The 18676-nt window shown below is 43.4% G+C and overlaps 1 protein-coding gene across 3 annotated transcripts in view; it reads left to right on the top strand.

Moving 5' to 3' along the window:
* Positions 1–112: 112 nt before the first annotated feature.
* erbin (erbb2 interacting protein) overlaps positions 113–18676 on the top strand; it is a 48246-nt gene continuing 29682 nt past the window's right edge. For all 3 annotated transcript variants that reach the window (XM_070988648.1, XM_070988649.1, XM_070988647.1), the window contains exons 1-2: positions 113–718; positions 9880–9954. The gene's annotated coding sequence lies outside the window, so the exon portion shown is untranslated. The remainder of the gene's footprint in view (positions 719–9879; positions 9955–18676) is intronic.

The following is an 18676-nucleotide window of genomic DNA, read 5'->3' as shown; positions in this document are numbered from 1 at the left end:
GGCATCAGGCTCATTGATTGAGGGAAGTGTTGGTGTTCAGTGTATGTCCGGGTGAGACAGTGAAGGCATCACCGCGGGGACTCCGGAGCTGGAAAGGCGACTTCTGGTGGACAGCCCACTCCTACATGTAGGCACGGAGGTCGCACAGAAGAAACCCACCGCTTCATGTTGTTCTTAAACAGCCTCCGTGTAGCTTCACCCGACTCTGTCAGAGCTGCACGATTAAACGAGAGGAGATTATGAGTGAAAACACCTGGGTGCGGCACAGAAAGGTTTCGCTCTGCCGGAGGTCGTACGCATTTTTGCCTTTTGTATTTCCTTGCTGAATGTCGTGGACATTTTGGATTTTTTAATGCTCTGTGTCATTAAGTCTTACCAGTTAAGGACCGTTTTTCGAGTGTTTTCGCCTTCGGCTCCTTTGTTTTGAGTAACATTTGGAAGGTGAACACTTTGAAGTGTGAAAACAACCGGGGACGACAACGTTAAACAAGTTGCGGACGGCTCGCTGAGGAGAATGTGCGCACTGGGCCAGCTTCGAGTTGCTCTTTAAGTGGGCAACGTTAGCTAGCTGCTAACACTAGCGAACCCCTATTGAACTACCCTCAAGAAAACCCGTGAAGCTAGCTCATGCCAACTTCTCGAAATATTTTTTGGATAGTGTCCCCCTTCTCGTAACCTGGACATCATTACACGAGACGCTGACTCGACAGTAATTGAGGTAAGTCTCTTTGTTTGCGCAAGTTACTGCTCCTGTCTGTGGGGCCCCGGACAGCATGCTAACACCACAGCTAGCTACAGCGTAGTACCGTTGGGGTCCCATTCTGATGCTGTCCGACTCGAGTTTTACGTTAATTCACTCAATTTTACCACCGTGTGAGAGCCTCTTGTGAGCGATGCCCGCTAAAAAATGACCGTGTGTGCCTTCCTGATGTAAAATTATGTTGTGTTTGGAAGGTAATGAGGTTCAAGCAGCTGTTTGTAACGTTATTTTCGGTAGGTTTCACATCAGCAGCTGTTCATGGCTGCCTGTCTGGAGCGTTGCTGGTCTGCGTCTTATCTATCCGGAGACATCAGTATATCAAGTATGATGCAGTCTAGTATATTTTAAAGTATCGGTCATTAACCTGGGCGTATTTTTACTGCTATCCAGTGTCAGTCAGTCATTAACGTAACAGCTGCAGCGGAACAGCAGTCCCATCTTTTGTTGCGGGGCACCTCCAGCGCCTCGACGGACGACGGATTACCGAGCTGCACACTCAACACATCGGCGTTTTCATTTTCTCACCGCTTCACTAATCAGATTACCATCCCCACTTAGCTCCAATGTAATTTAATCCCGTTAAGATTTCAGATAGATGGCGGGGTTAATCTCCAGGTTTGAGTTTTTTAGGATTTTTTTTTTTTTTAGCCCATTCCCGTCGACCTGTTTTTCTCCGTTATCACCTCTGTGTGAAATGCTGTCAGAGCAGCAGCGCAAAGGAAAGCTCAGGTGAAAACAACAGCTACCTGAAGTACATCCGTGAATGCTTTGAGAACATGTTTGTGTATGATATCTTACAAACACTGCTGGCATCTATGAGTAGATAAATATCTTAACAGCCTGCTTGCTGATACTCAGAGACGCTGCTGCCTTCAATGACTGGCATTGTCATGTAGTAAAACAGCGTCTGATAAGCCTTCAAAGGGCATCCTTGTTGCCAGAAAATGTAAATAAAGACAATGACATATCAGCTGCCACTTGTCATCCTTGTAGGCCCATTATCTAAGAGCTGGTGCCCAGCTGTTTGCAGAAATTATCCAGTTAATCATAATAATATTGACTCATGGTGCGCATAATCTAACATTTCAGTGGCTCCAGAGTTTGGGGTCCCTCCCTCAAGCTGTGTAATACGTCGTGTTATTCCCCTGCCTTCCTCTCCACATTGAAATTTTTGGCCATTCATCTAATCAGAAGCAAGTGTAGTTATGCAACGCTGAGCTTTAATATATGCTGGCCTAAATCACAGAAACATGCACCAAGTCTTACCGCAGTGGTGTGTTTTCATTGAGGTGTTGAAAGCCTTTGGCGAGCATTTCATTTTCCTTGTTCCTGCTATGATCATTTACAGCAGACCTTATCTGGAAAGGAAGATAAGCTTCACTTAAAGGCCCTGTATGGCACTGTTTTTTTCTCACACTGATGCCATAGCAGTGTTGTAGATACACGAGCAAAACAACTAGTTGAGCCTCGAAAGAAAGCAAAGACTTGACAATGGCGCTCAACAAAAGCAATGTTTTTCCTTATCTTCATTACAGAGGCTGCATGATGCTTAAGCCAAAGCCTGTAATGCTTCCATTGTACATTTCTCCTTATCTCTGTATCATGCTTTGGGTTGGACAAATAAAACTCTTGATGGATTAGGCCGAGGTCACACGGGTTAAAACCTGTTTTATTTGTTTATTTTGCCTTGAAACAGCCCCAGACTGTTTTGTTCAGCAGCTCTAAACTCCGTCTGGTTTTCCTTGATGGCAGTGCCTTTTAAAAGCCCAATGAAACGTTATCTTTGCTTCCCTCAGGTGATGTAATTCCCATTGAAAGGGGACACAGCGAGATCCTGAAGTGGGAACCAATGGGATATCAGCTCTGTTTGATTTCATAAGAGGGTCAGAAGCGTTGGATTTCTTAAAAAACATAGTATTAGTTGGACTTTTTGTTCACGCCAAGAGCCGGCGAGCTGACGTATTGCAGTTATGGCGGTGGGTCTTTTAGCTCTTGTAGCTCTTTTTTGTTCACCTTTGTAAATGTTCTTGCTTGTGTAATCATATTCGTGCACGTTTCCTCTCCCGGCCTTAGCAAATGAAGCCCTGAAGTGATTCAGATGTCTCCTCCACTCTTGCGGTGAGAAGGAAAGAGAACTATGCCGGAGCAATGAGTGAGCAATGCGTAAACAATGGAGCTGTTGAGCATGTGTTCAGTGACAACACACTCATGTGACATTGCTGACGAGTTGCAGGTGATGGTGTTGACCAAACCTGTGAGAAAATGTTGTTAGGCAATGAGCCAGTGTGTACTGAGCCAGTAGCTGTTTTCCCAGTGTGGCGGTGTCATTTTGTATTCTGTATGTCCCATATTGTAGCTGGCAGATGAGTTAGTCAGTCCAGCGTTCGTTGCACTTAAATGGATTTGCCTTATGGTAGATTTTACATGTTTTTTGTTGCTGTTGTTGTGAGACTAACTTCTAAATTTCCCTGGGACGCATCCTGTTGCATGATGTGGCCGTCGGAGCGCCGTTCTAGCTAATGCTTGTGATTTCACCAGAAGCGTCTCAGAAACGGCTCTATGTTCTGCTTAGAATAGTCTTATTTTAATGGGCACTGTGTCAAGCTCCTGGGGCGTTTTGAAGCCTCGTGGAGGACGGAATAAAACCACGTGGCAGCCGGAACGCGAAGCCACCATGCATATTTGTTTTGGACCAATACCAGGCTGTTATTTTAAAGCCTTTATGAGCGATAAGATAAGATGGGGAAATAACCCAATTTATTTCATATGAAAACTATGTACAGACTATAAAAATACTACTACTACTAATAATAATAGATTGATAGTGGAAAAATATTCTAAATTGCAGCTCTGTACCTGATTTTTGTTCCTCTGTGCTGGCGACAGCCGAACTGATTGGATTTTGATGGCCTGAGATCAAGGCCGCTGTGACCTCAACTGCTGACTGGTTGATGGAGACATGAGGATAATAAAACATCACCAACAGTCAGCGTAAGATCTCCCGTCGCCAGTAAAATTTAAGCATCTATTCATCATTGATGATACTGACATTTATTAATGTCTTTTGTTTTATATTAACACGCCACCGCAAGTAAATTCTCAGCATGTGGGAATCAGTGCGTCATTGGAGAGATTGAGGACATGTGTGCTCTACTGGGAACGCTGTCACAAACCAGTCCAATTGGACCGCGGTGACATTATCCTCAGATCATCGCCAGATTATGATCCGATGATATTAGCTGGAGGTCCGCGCAAGCAATTAATTTCAGTTACTCAAAGTCGTTCGCTTCCGTGTTGTCGTTTTAAACTCCCCAGAAATACTATAGTGTAATGGTCCGTGTGGAGGCTAAAGATAAGCCTGAGTGTCCCGAGCCTAGCTTTGTGACGCTGCTCATCCATACAGTCATGCATTTTGCTTTAGAAGTTACTGAGGGGAAGAAAGCCCACCCCTTCCATATCTGCTGTGGAGGCAAATACGGCGTCGGCTTCTTCCTCCAGCTTCTGTTGCAGCGCTGCGCTCGGCACGCAGTGTTCGAGCTGGCACATCATCTTTGTTTAAGTTATTAGTGAAATGCAGTGTTTGTGCATGTGCTTGCCTGGTTTCAGTTTGAGTTTCGGTGTTTCCCTCCAGCCTTTCCATGGATTTTCCTCGATCCCGCCGAATCCCTGCGGAGGGTATTGATGGGAGAAGCGTTTGGTAGCCAAAGGGCTCGTCCTGCTCCTTAAAGCAGGTGAAAGCACGCAGCGGAGTGCGAAACAATGCACGATTTGATGGCAGGCAGCGGCCACGGTTTGACATTGCAAGTGTGGTCATGTGACAAAGCAAGGTCATGGGATTAGTCAGGCACCTGCGGAAGAGCATTTGTGGCCAAACCTTTGTCATCGCCTTGTAGAATAAAGAAATGGGTGCGAGATAGCACTGTGCACGTATTTGTTTGTGTTTTTTCGTGAACACAGTTGTCACCAGCCACCACGCAGGTATTATGACCTGTGCATGTGCCTCCGTATGATTGAATGGGGTTAACGGACTTTTTAGTGGCACGCTCTTCATAAGGGTGGATCATAACTTAAACTGCGCAGCTAACTTGATCTGGAGCAGGCTATATTGAGTCTAGGGATGTCCCGAGCTGATATCTATAATTTATAGCAGCGTTTCAGTCCCACTAACCTCACTCAAGCTGTATAAAAAGCCCTGACGTGGCTCTCAAAACTACATTTTGTCTGCTCTTTCAGAGGCTGATGTGACTGTCCTGTAAGTGTCTGATCTTTGAGTGTAATTGATTTCTATTTTATTAACACACTTGTAGCAGGCGATATTGATTTACAATCAGATGACAGTGTGTGGGTCCACAGCAATGCTAAACCACCACTGTTTCTCATGATGATAAATCACTCAAAGATATAAGCCCATGTTTATAGATTTTTTTTCTTGGTCTGTTGCCCTTTGGCTATTAAAGCTGGCTTAATAAATAGCAGGTAATGTCCATTAGTAACTGTAGATATTAATGTTGAATGAATCGCCCATTAAGTGCAGTGAAGGCCTTTCAAACAGCAGATGGATGGTCCATAACAAGTTTTGTGAGTCTGTTTTTTGACTCCATATTTGTGGGAAACTGTACATCTGCATAATGTTTGATATGCTCTTCTAATATACATCTGTGCATTGGCTTTCTCCCTAATGATTTCCCTGCTTCTGTGACCCAGTTAGGAGAAAAAATCTGCCTCTGCCTCTGCCAGTCTTGCTGTCTATCAGCAGATATGTTCATGAAGCCAAATCCTGCTTTAGTTTGGTGTCTACTGGCTGATTAAGACGCCACACAGGAGCAAGCTGCGAACAGCTCCGAAGTCCTAACACGTGGAAAAATCTGACACGAACAAAAAAAAAACAAGACATTTATGTAAACGTACTTATGTAATGGAAGAATTTTGAAAGAGTTCAAATTGCCAAAGAGGAAAGAAAAGTTCTACGTAGAAGTAAACACGGCAAGAAACGGTCTGTTGCAATATCAGCTGCAGATAAGCTTCATATCTCTGCAATAAGCCGCCGTCCTACCGTATAGCATAACTGATTTTATGTGCTGTAGGCTGGGCAATGCATTGTCTGCAGGCTGTCCACAGATGATAAGCTGTCTGAACCCAGCTCTGTGCGGGGTTGAGCAACAGTACGCCACCGCCATGCCGATACATCAGCATGTATTTTATATAACTTATAAAGAAGACATGCAAAATTCATGCTGAAGCAAAGTGCAATATCCTGGGTGTGTGCAGTCGTCCTCTGCCAAGTATCCCCAGCATAAGGAAAGTATCAAAAACCGGGCTTTTTGCAAGGCAGCATGCTTACAGAGTGTTAGAAACACTCAGCCACAGCCACAGTGTTTGTAATAATATCAAACGTAAGATATTTTATTGCTGTAGATTATTTTCTAGCGATGAAATTGGGCTTCGGAGAGTTCTAATATATGATATTATCGTAGAGTTAGCGCATATTTACTGTTCTAAAACGAAAAGAAGTTTTTGATAAGGTTTGGCACAGTAATTTGGCTCAGCGCAGCCTCGTTCATTCATATTCATGTTCATTCATATTCACCGCAGAACAACATGCAGCCAAGAAATCCGTTTATAAATATTTTGTGCTGTGGTGTATTAGTCTGAATCCCGTATGTGGCGTGTGGTGGACTGGTTGTCCACATTTCATAGTTGGATTGAGGGTTAACAGAACAGTTGGTAACCGGTTTCATGACAGGTCGCCCAGGACTCATGTCCCGGTAGTTTGGAGTGATGAGCAGACGCAGCATCCCTCTGACCCTGTTCACACCCTCTGCCCTTCGTTCATATCAGGCGACCTTTGAGCTGATTTCACGCTTACATCCAGGTGAAGTGGACTGCAGCTCAAACCTGGTTTCAGCACACCTCAAGGATGTATTAAGTGACTGCCTGTGATCAGATGTTTTCCCCTGCTCTGTGTTGAAATTACCAAATTCATCACCTCCATTTCCTCAAAGACAAAGCAATGGGCATCCACTCTTGGCCCCCCCTCAGCAGAAATTATAGTTCATCTTGTTTATAGTCCATGCACAGGCGTCCATGATGTTATTGCTGCTCAGGGACATTGTGGTTTGTTGTTGCTGCTTGTGTGTCACAATCAATGACAGCGCTGGCACAAAAATGACATTTACATCTGCTTACACACACTACGACATTAAATAAATGGCCCTCCAGTGCGGTCTGTGATGTATTCGACCGCATATGTGGATGCAGGCTCCGGCTACGTCCAGTTGCTGCCTGAGTCACTGCATCCACAGTGTGTTTTTGGTGGAATAACACTTGTTTTTAAAGCTTTTAATTTGTAAAAGGCGCTCTAAAGTTGCCAGCTGAGGATGGCAGTGTAATTCAAATATAAAAGCTGGTTTGTGTGCACAGGCAAAGTGGTGGCTTTAAAGAAACTCCATGACTGGCTTTCGTTGGCAGCAGTGTGCTGCGATTTAAACAGGCTGAACAGGCACAGGCTGGTCAGCACCTTGTTCACTGACCCTAATACACCACCGCCTGCCGGTGATGTCATGTGACAGATTGCAGTTTTAGTACCGCTCTGTGTTTACAACTGTTGACCGCCAGTGCTAAAGAACTTACAAGTCCGCTCCCACCTTGATTCGCGAGCATCTTCGTTTGGCGCTGATGTCATTAAAATGAACACACCTTGTGACCGTGAGTGCGCCCGTCCTCGTGTTTGCTCATGGCGTTGTGTTTGACAGCAGTCTGAGAACAGGCCAAATTCGATTTTAGTTTACAGCGTGCTGTTAGCAGAGCGAAGGAACAGGCTGGACAGGAGAAAGAACAGAGAAACTGGAATTACTAATACTCAATTAGCCCTCTAACGAAAATGAATCACATTATTACCATAGCAAACAAAACAAACAAGCAGCTCTATTGCATGACCACATCTCTGTAATTGACTGCATAAAGAACTGCCTTTTTTACAGAGTTTGACAAGAAAAGCAAGTTACATTTTTTATTATACTGTTGAGTAATTTTATGTCTAATCTCTCTGGTCACTATTTGTTTGCCAAACATACAGTTGCGAGCATGTTGGTTATTATTTGTGCGCTAAAATTTCAAAGTAAATTTAGATTTAAGGTGAGAGAGATGCTGGATGCTCGCTGTCATACTGCATTAATCTATACACAGAATGAAAGCATGACATGAACACACAGTTTCCTGATGCAGAAGCCCCTAAATGTCACTGTGCACGGGACAAAGTGCTTCCTCATCGATAGAACTTATGTAAAGAAGGTGATTTCCTCCGCTGTCTACTTTTGCTTTCACAGCGCGGCTGCAGCGGTGATGGGGCCGCCTGAGCTGCGAGAGGAGGCTGGTGGTGTAGCTGCTGTGCCCCCAACACCACCCCCAGTTTAAAAATTGATGCTTTCATTGCTTTATTCCAGCGTGTGACAGAGGGAACTTTTGTTTGGCGAGATTCAGTATCCCAAATAGATGAGACGAGGATAAAGGCGCCCGAGAGGAAGTGGAGCAGAAACTAATGAGTGTCAGCGCAATCCGATGTGTTAGCAGCTGATTGGGAGATGCTATGAATAAGTCAAAATTTCTCTTTTTCCTCCCCTCATTTCTCGCCTCTCCTACCCCCTCCTCTCCCTCTCTCCTGCTCTGTAGCTCCATTGTGCTCGACGAGGATGGTGGAGGGATGATCCTATCTTTTAGCTGGCTCAGTTTGTCTCAGATCAGCTGGCAAGGCTAATGCTTTTCCAGACATGCACAGACAATATACTCTTGTGTTATGCTCTGACCTGAAGAGCAAGATTACGTCAAATTTCAGGGCTGAGGCTTGTTCAGGTTCTTGTTTTTAAGGGAGCTGGATTACCTTTATAAACAGGCAGATTTAAGCAAAACTAGAACATTTTGTCTGCAGTACAATCTATACCGCCTTTGCTTCTTGTGCGTCCTCATGCAGGAGGAGCCAGTTATTCCAGTACGTATTCATTATATTAATAATTTCCACCTCCGTTCAACAGCCCTCTGTAGTTACTGCATTTGCTGACGAGTCAAATTTTTTGTCGAACATTATCTTTCAAGCCAGCCCTTAACAAGCATAACCTAACATGATGAGAGGCAGAGAGGCTCCTCGATAATTAACATGTACCATGGAACATGTGAACAAAGATCTCACAGGAGCTTTATCTAATCCCATTATTTGCTTTGGATTTTGGCAGTTCTCCATCACCACTCGCAAGGGATTAGGTAAATGATCAATTAAACAATACTGTATGTATCGAGAGGCTGGCCGTGTAACAGTGCACAGAATTCACGGTTTAGCGTGTACCTTGATTTTGGGGTCACAGTTTGGTAGAAAATAATGTTTTTGTCAAATGCTTTACACTACAGAGAAATATTCATTTAGAGTCATGTTTCATGCGCTCACCTTGAGCTCTGTGTTTGGTCTCCACCAGCTCCTGAAGGAAATACATGGCTATTTAGCTGCTAAAAGCTCCACTGTAAACCTTCAGCAAGGCCTCATCAGCCATGATTCTGACTGCAGCGCTTAAGGCACTCAAACACTGGCATGCTGTCAATAAGAAAAATGCATGACTCAAACGGTAACGCTCCGTCAAAACTGTGACCTGTTGAACAGCTCATACTTGTTTACGTGCGGCAGATGTAACGGGCTAACTGAAAAGCACATTGCAGCAGAGCTCAAGCATCATATGCTGAACTTCTGTATTCTTTATACACTGGTACTGATATCACATTCTCTTGGAAGTTATCGTGCCACGTCACGGCTGCTCTACATGTGAATAATGTCGGTAATGTTCATGTTTTTGGTGGGTTCATTCTTACTCGTGGAAAATCCTTTGGAGCAGAAGATGTCTCATAGTTGATGACCAGTTTCCTGCTCAGTGGACAGTGCACGGTGACATGGTAGCTCAGCGCTGTAGGTTAGCTCACCGATGAAGGGAATTTGGACATGACAGCTGCTGTAACACTATCAAAAATGGACTGTTAGAGTTACAAATCTGTCTGAAACACCTGGAGATTGTTGGTGTTTGCGCTGTTTGTTTCATGCATGGGTGCTGAAGCTGTCTTCTGTCTTTGTCCTTTCTCATTAGATAAGCAAATTGTTGCTGTTGGATCTGTCATCTGCCATCCACTGGGATCCAGGCGCTTGAGTCCTAAATGACAAGGTATGTGATGCAGCTTCCTCTTTTACTATGTATTCCTTTATTTATGACCCCAGTAACTCTGCGCTGCAGGTTACACATATATTGATGTTATTTTGAGGTGGTCTGTTCTGTTTTCAGCCATTCGATGACGCATCAAGTACATCAGCTTAAGGCTGAATCTGTAGCTGAGCTTGTTTTAGGATTCAGATTTAAATGTCTGTGTCTTTGAGCAAATATGTCAAATATGAACAGTTTTGCTCTCATGTTTGACATGCATCACGCATGTCAAACATTCGTCCAACTATAACAAGAAACAACAAGAGGTCCCCGCCCTGTTCTGCTGTTGGCCAGGATACACCTGCCAAACTAGCTCTGCGTGCAGCCAGCATCCTATTTTGTCTTAAAAAGGTAAAAATGAAATGCTATTATAGCGTCGTAGTTGTCTCACTGACAGTAGAATACAGTGCAGTTAAAATGTAACTGCCATTAGATGGTGATTTTGCACAAAATGAATGCATGATCCACACCTCTTTGTTAACACTGATAAACATACAGAATAATTTTTTAACTGAAAGCTGCGCAGACACTGCCACTCATTAGATCTTTAAGGCATATATTAGGGGGCGAATGCGTAGCTACACAAGTTAAAAAGTTAAAGAGCTTTGACATAAAATGGCGAAAATATAAGAGAAGATATTAAAACTTGAAAGAAAACTATTTCTCAAAGATTCCCCTGAGCTACAACATGAGCCACCATCCTCTCATGAAGCCTTAGGAGCCCCGAGTACAATTAAAGTTGTCTTTTTATGATCAAGGAGGCGAAGCCGGAAAGTGAAATGGCTACATATGAGATTTACAGTACCAAAGGGGATATTAGACTGGATCCTGAAGAAATAAATTATAGCTTTGTTAAGATAGTGTGTATATATTGCAAAGAATAAAAAATAGCTGCCTCTTAGATGATTTTGCATGACCACAACACACAGTTCACAGCAGGATCCACTCTTTTTACGTTTGTCCATTATGGCTCCTGAAACACCCGCAGCAGCAGAGATGGTCCTGTTTTATGTGCAGGCTGTCTGAAGGCCTGCATTCTGGATGAAAAGGACAAACCTTTCAAAAGGTCCCTTCAGGGTGCTGATTGTTGTTCTGTCATGTCTGCACAACGGCTCAAAAAATAAGAAAAACAAAGCCTCCAGAAAGCTCATGCTCACGTGTGAATGTGATGTGAGTAGGGTTAAGATATAGATGCTCGTGAAAACCCGTCTTTTCCACGTTTGTGGTCACTTTCAGTCACATATGTAGTCAAATCTAAGCTGCATGCGTTAGCACAATATGTCATTGTGTTTGGATAACTGGATTAAAACATTGATTACAAATAACATATTTCTAGACGTCTAGACGGTCCCCTTAAACCATGAAGTCAGTTTGTCTTGAGGACACTGTGGACGCGTGTCTCGTGACCCAAATAGTGAGGAGGACAACGTGATGACAGGACGCTTTGTTCCTCGGCTTTTTGCTGACAGGGAACAGGTTTGTCTTTCAGAGCTGGAGGATTTCTGAAGTGCGACATTTCCACATTTTCCCGTTTGACCACTTTGCTTTTCCCATAACTCACGGCCGCTCTGTTTGCATAACTTTCACTCTGCTGCGGGATTTGCATCAGTCCGCACTTGATACCTGGATCCAAACCAACCATCATGCCACTCTGTAATTTCCACAATACACTCTTGTCCATAGGATGGTTGTCTTTTCTTCTCTCTGCAGTATATACGCTTTCACGGCTGTCAGTTTAAGGACTGATACCGTTCATCCACACGTTAGCAGTGGCTGCCTTTTTAAAACGTGACACCACTTCCTTTTATTGTATGTGCCACCAGTTCACAGAGGGTACAAGTCATCTTCACGTTTGTCAAATTGTTTTTCGAAGGTGAAAATATGTTGTTCTGTAAAATGCCCGCTTTAACGTTTTAAGAGGAGCCACAGTTTCTTCTTCAAGGCCACTTTGAAAGGGTGCAGGACTGTCACTTCTGCTGCATTCAAGATTTTTCTTTTGAAGTTGAGATGACTTCAGTTCCCTCTTTTCATTCATAGAAATAAATGTATTTTAAGAATATGCCAGAGATTTTGAAAGACGAGGGGAAAGTTTTGTGTGAGCTCTGTTGCTGCTTCAGACTCGAGGCTGATTTTTCATACTTCGCTTTCTTATGTGAAGTGAGTAGTAGTTCTTGATTGGTCGAGCAGCTGTATCTAATGATAGACAGTATCTGCAGATTGAATTAACTATCCTCATGCACGTGATCTGATATCTTAGCGGGGCGTTTAATTGATTATCTCATGCTCAGTTTCAGCTGAGAGGGCTTTTGTCATTATTAGACCTGCAGTATTTCTGTTTGATGAGGGACGGTTCCTACATAGATCATGACATATTACCAGCTAAGCTATGCTTATGTATACATCCAGTAGTTACAGATAAAACATTGTCATTAATTTCGAGTCATGTTTCTGACAGCCCATTGAATGTAAGCTCAACATGCACTCACTTTTAGCTCTGGTTTTGGTCTCTGCCAACTCCTGAAGGAAGTACACGCTATGTAGCTGCTAAATGCTAATCGCTAACTGTGTCTGTCTGCTGTTTGGTGCTGATCAGGTGGCGTTTTCGCTGAAAACTGCTGCAGCCAAAACTGTAAGTGAACCACAACAGTAATGCTGTGGGCTGGACAGCTAAACAGTGAGCTGAATCTAGCCTCTTAAAGCCATGTGTGATAGTTCCCTGTAGCTTAAATGTTGATTGCAACCACTTAAAATGAACTAGCAAGCACATGGTGCCATGGGGGCACTTGCGGAGTCCCCATATTTGGAGGCGCTTGATGAGTCAGCTCGGCCTCCCCGTGCTGTCTTCGACATGTTTGCGATGGAGCGAGCGATGGCTGATTGCTGATAGATGGTTGATTGAGAAAGCCTGTGATCACAATTAATTTTCTCTGTCCTGAAACAAGACGAGCTGTGACTCAAAATGGTGTAAACTGAAGTAGTTCACACTGAGCTCTGTGCTTACCTTGATGGAGAGGTTCAGTGTGTTTTCAAATTAGGGAGAAAAAGTGTCTATTAATTAAGCTTCCTTGGTTCTTTCCCCAGTAGTTTCCTGTTTATTTAGAGATTCATATAAAAATCATTTCTCAAATGATCCAGATCACGGACTTCTCTTGTCCATGTCTGAATGGATATATTATGGCCTTGATTTTATGTAAAAAACATAAATTTGAGACAAATTAACCTCATTTAGTTCTTCTTAACCGCAGCTTCTATCTAAAACGCTCCTTTACAAATCAATTCCAGTACTGTCTTGTTATCAAAGGACTGTGGTTCTCTGTTAGGTTCAGATCGGGAGAGACTGTTGGCTGTATTTTGACCCATCCCTCCATGTGATTTTTCATTGTTAACTGTTCTAAAAGAGCATTTAATGAGCAAACTTTATGACTTTAACAAGGCATTAGGGGAATGTTATCCATTTCCATAGACTCCATTCGGCTAACAAGGAAAATGCGGCAGTTGTCTGCATGGATACACGCCTCTGACCTAAATGTGTCTGACCTGGTTATTGAGACTTGGCAAACTGCATCGTGCTCCCTCTGTCTTTCTCGCTCATATGGACAAACACACGAACAGACAAGCGACTGTGTCTGATACACAGTCCGCTGAGAGAGGTTTTTAAGAACTGTTTTTAGTGTCTAAAGTAGTTTCTATTGATTATTCATAATAAACAACCTTTATGACGACTTGTTCATACTGTGTAGAGCAAACCTGACATATTTACCTTCACTGTGTGATGCATACATTATAAATGTACTTCTTTCATGTCTGCTTTGCTAATTTTCTGTCCACCCTGCCTTTTCCACTCTTCGCCATCTGTGTGAGTAGCCTAGATCAAGAGCAGATAGCCCTGCAGCTCCTCTTGTGCTCTGCGACTTGGGAAGGAGACAAGCAGCATTGGTCTGCAGCACTTGAACGCACTGTAAATTCACATCGGAGCACTTAATTCACTGTAAACAGTAATCGGCTGCTGCTCTCGTATGTCATGGTTCAAAATAAACCGTCGTGGTAAATAAGGTAACTTTGTGCTTTCGCAGTGTCGTGTGGGAGTGATCCAAGTGGAGAATGGATGAGGTTCTCAGCTCAGCTTCAGATGCCAGGAAAAATAAACACCATAAGGCCTCATGTATACATACTGGTATTTCTGTGGCTGTCACAGGCTGCACCATGGCAAAATGGAATTTGAAGTAATCCAATTTAGGCGAAATTTGAAATATAGCCTGACTCGCAGCTTTGCGATAATGGCTGCCTGTAATGTTTTGTATAATATCCGTAAAGAGAGGAGTGTCAGTCGCTAAATGCTGTGACTGGAATGTTAATGCAGGCCTTTCTTCATCCCCAGAAAAGTATTGTTTAAATGCAGTTTTCAACCAGCAGAAACGCTTGAAAAGCAACGGTGGCAACAAATCGGAGACCATGTTTTCTGTTGTTGTTGTTGTTTGTTACTGTGGACATTCACAGCTGGCTGTTGTTTATTTGTAGTTTACTCAGTTGTAAACATATGCATCATGACAGGAAGGATTTCCATTGTTTTAGTGGGTTGCAAGAAGGCGTTGTTGGCAGCTGCTGTACAGTTAATGCAGTGGATTATGCTTAATGCTGGATTTCGCCTGCGTTCAGATTTGGACCAGGAACTTTCAGTTGGCTCATTTTAACCAGCCAGTGTTGACTTTATCTTTAAACTGAGGGTGCAGATCTGCTGCTGCGAAGAACCTGAACACCATGAAATAATGCTCTTCTCTCTAACTCCTGTAGTTACTGCAACATTGTTAGCAAGAGCTAATGTCATTGTTCAGGTCTCCTCTGCAGCAGTGACTCTCAGGGGTTCATATTTAACTGGATCTCATATTTAATTAAGAACTTACTGGCAGAAGGGATTTTTGAGCAGGCTACTATTTATAACCAGCAGGGCTCTCTCCTCCCTTTCTCTGGTGAGGTCTTAATGAGAAAGAGACTGCTTTCCAAAAATCCTGCTTTCTGAGCAACGTCAGACCGAAGTGTTGGATTTTATTTTATGAGGTTTTTTTAACATAGTGTGGACAAAACAAACTAATTTAGATCACCATCTTGAGATCCTCTAAGCCTTTTCCTCAGCGCTAGGTATCTGACTGAGCCCATTAATCAGTTTTTGATGCCTTCAGGGGAAAAGGGGAAGTTCAGGTATCCCAAGCCAAATAATTTAAAATGAAACTTGACCAGTTTAGGTGATGCAATGTTTATGCAGTTTTGCAAAGCTTTCCAGCAGGTCAGCAGGAGACCTGTCCAGCTTGTTGCAGCTATTTGCTTATCACATTTCGGTTTCAAAATAGATGACTTTGCTGTGGGTTTGTAGCACTCTTACGTTTCACAATGACCTCTCAAATACTGGGACCGTTGCAGAAATAGGACATCAAATGAAAAGAGGCATGCAGAGAGAAGAAAAGAGGGGCAAAATGACGAGCGTTTGCTACAGAAGACAGGCCAGCTCACAGTTGAAACGCAGCTAGTTCATTCGATAAGGCAGCCCTGCACTCGTTCAAGCACCACAGTCTAATATCTGCTCCCCCCTCTCAATAAGCAAATGTTTCCTCAGTTTCATGCAGAATACCAAGCAGGTGGAGTGATTCAATTAGCCTTACCCAGCATATGCTGCGCTGTGCTGCACACATGGAGTGGAAATCATCTTTCCTCACGAAGCCTTTGACCTGTAACCGTTAGCTGCTTTAAAACTGAGTTTCACCTCACACCTTTGCTAGAAGTCGTGCTACAAATGTCATGCTTTCTGGGATGGAAGTGGACCGTTGTTTCTTTGCACCGACAATGAAATTGATGGTTGACATCAGCTGGCAGCTGTGGTGAGCTTGTCTCACAGGATACCCTGTTGCAGATCTCAGCAGAATTGTCGTCAGCCTTCGTATCACCAGGAAGTGGCTTTGAGAGACGTGAGGTAGTTTATAAAAGGTTGTGGTTGTAGTTTTGATCATGAAACTCAGTAGTATACAGTATTTGACCTGTAAATGGAGCACTGGGTCTCTTTAGAGGAGGAGGAGGCATGCGTTTACTGTTCAGCAGCCCCACTGACATTTAGAGCAGCGGAGCTTTGATTCAGCTGTCTGTACAAGGTGAAATGGCATAAAAAGGTACATATTTATTTTTACATTTAGCCTCTCATCTCTGGCTGAGCTCCCCCTAGAGGCCTGGAGAAGTTTGTGTATTGGCTTCGTTTGTGAGGCTGCAGCACATTCCTCTCAATGGAAATGTTTTGGACCGTTGCAGCGTGTTTGCCATCGTGAATCATGGACAGTAATCATCAATAGAAGAAACACTGAATGGAGCAATGACGCAGAAAGTGTTGTTTCGTTGTACTATTCCACGCTTCTGTTGTCGTCGCTAATCTGATAGATTACTGCTTGATGTTCAACACCTGAGCTGGTCGTGAGAATAACTCTGCGATACTGTTAGATGTGGGTCTAGGATGGGGAAGATTACACATGCAGGTCATTCATAACTAAGCTGTTCTGCATCTCATTACTCACCAGTTCATTCATTGGGACTTGGCACATTTGAGCCATATCATAATAAACTGCATGACAGCACTTGTTGACTGCTCCTGCTGGTCATGCATTGATCAGATCGTGCACTCTACTGTCTCACTTATTTTACATTATTTTTGTTAAATGCGACATCATTAATCAGGTCATCCTGCCAGTTTTACTTTGGTTAGACAGTGCAGAGATGTCAGGCTGGCTCTCCATTTTCCACATAGTGACTTTTCAGTACCAAGTGAATCGCAGAGCAGACTGTTACCAGCTTGCACGAAAGGTCAGAAGATAAACAAGCTTATTAATCCCCTCGTTGCATGGTGGAGAGGACATAACCTTTGGAGGTGGACTCCTTTACGCCCGGTCTGTGTCGCTCTCCGGGGGATCGATGACATCTCTATAACCTCAGAGTTGTGAAGGCCTGAACAAATGAGATGAAAATAAGACCACGTTCGTGAGCCCCAGGCCCATCTGTGTCCTAAGAAATAATGTGGGAATTATTCATTAGAGTAATAATGATAGCCATCTCAAAGGGAATCGAAATGAAGAGCTCTGGATTCAGAATATTTGAACTCCTCTGCGCTGTGAGCCAGAGTGTGCAGAGAGTAGAAGAGAAGATAAAATGAGTCCCATTACAGCTCAAGTTGGTTTCAATTAGATATGATGGCTAAATGAAGGGTTCATGTGAATATGTACAAGCTCCGTTTCACTTGATGAGAATATTTTCAGTCAGCTGCGCAGCTTTTTTCAGACGCTTTTTAAAAATCACACGGCTCTTTTTATGCACCGCTCAGCAGGGATGCGCCGATCCAGATAGCGATACCTGGGCCACACAAGTGCTGATCCAACACCAGTGTTTAATTAATAAGCTGTACGTCTCACTGTGTGACATCATTCTTGTCTGTGTAAGGCAGCAACAGGCTTAGACACGGCATACTGAATTCTTATTTATTTAAATAGTGGCACCTGACACCAGAGCAGCCTATTGTCAGTGATACCGGTATTGACACTGAGTCAGAATTGGTTTTATTGGCCAAGTATGTCAGTATTTGATGAGCATTGGACTGATATTGGTATATCTGTGCATCTTTACCATTCAGCAGGTGGATCCATCAGCATAAACATTCAGCTAAGCTCATTATGTTTGTATATTTCTTACAAACATTTGCTTACTGATAATCCGTTTTGTACTGGTGACGTTTTTGTGAAAGGTAAATCTCTTAGTTCTTTATCAGTAGTTGAGAGATAAATCAATGCAGAATGTGCCGAAATGCTTGTTTCTACATTTGTGAGACGAACACGAAGCCACACTTGCTCCAACACAGACGTTAGCATTCTAAGTGGGCTTAGCTGGGGTGGGGTGGGTCGCTGTACGTCACTGCGTGTGGGAGGACTGCATCTTCAAACACAGTGTGTGTATGGTCAATACTGGGTATTGTCGGAAACAGATGGTTGCTTGACCGAATAGGATTTTTGCACGGAGGAAGAACGGCCGATTGTCCAAAAGATAAAGAAAAAAAACAGCATTTTTAATTTTTTTCTTCAGCCTCAGCTTGTGCAGTACAATAATATAGTTGTCCTACATTTTCAAAGTTTTTCTTCGGCGTATTCTGGAGTAGAGGAACGTTTGTAGGCTACATGTGAATATTTAAATGGATGCAGCTCTGACTGTAATGGTGAATTCAGTCGAGCAGAACCGGTCTGCTCGGAATAGAAAATTGGGAAGATGCTGTAAAAGGCACTTTGTCTTTGTCACGGCTCGGGTTACTTACCCTCATTTCAGCACGAATTCAAAGAAAACAATCACGGTTTTGTTTTCTGGAGTCATGCAAGACCACTGAGACCTAAGAACACCGGTGAGAACCAAAACCGGGGGGAGAGCAAAACTGGAACTTCAGGTTCCGCTGAGCTACATACCCCCGCCACAGATACTGACAACAGGGTTGTCTTTCTACCTGTTTCAGCTGTAATTCCAGCCATCCTTTCCCGTTGCTCAGTTTTTGTACACATGTATTGATTCCTATGTTTGCTTCTCAAAGCCCACTGCGGGGAAAACGCCAGCAAGTTGGCTGCCAGCAGTGGTAAAGTAAGAAGGCGTGGACGTGCACCTGAGCTGTTCTTGGGACTGC

The sequence above is a fragment of the Chaetodon trifascialis genome, chromosome 20 (assembly GCF_039877785.1).
Source record: "Chaetodon trifascialis isolate fChaTrf1 chromosome 20, fChaTrf1.hap1, whole genome shotgun sequence".
Lineage (NCBI taxonomy): Eukaryota > Metazoa > Chordata > Actinopteri > Chaetodontiformes > Chaetodontidae > Chaetodon > Chaetodon trifascialis.
This window is presented reverse-complemented; position numbering and strand designations above follow the sequence as displayed.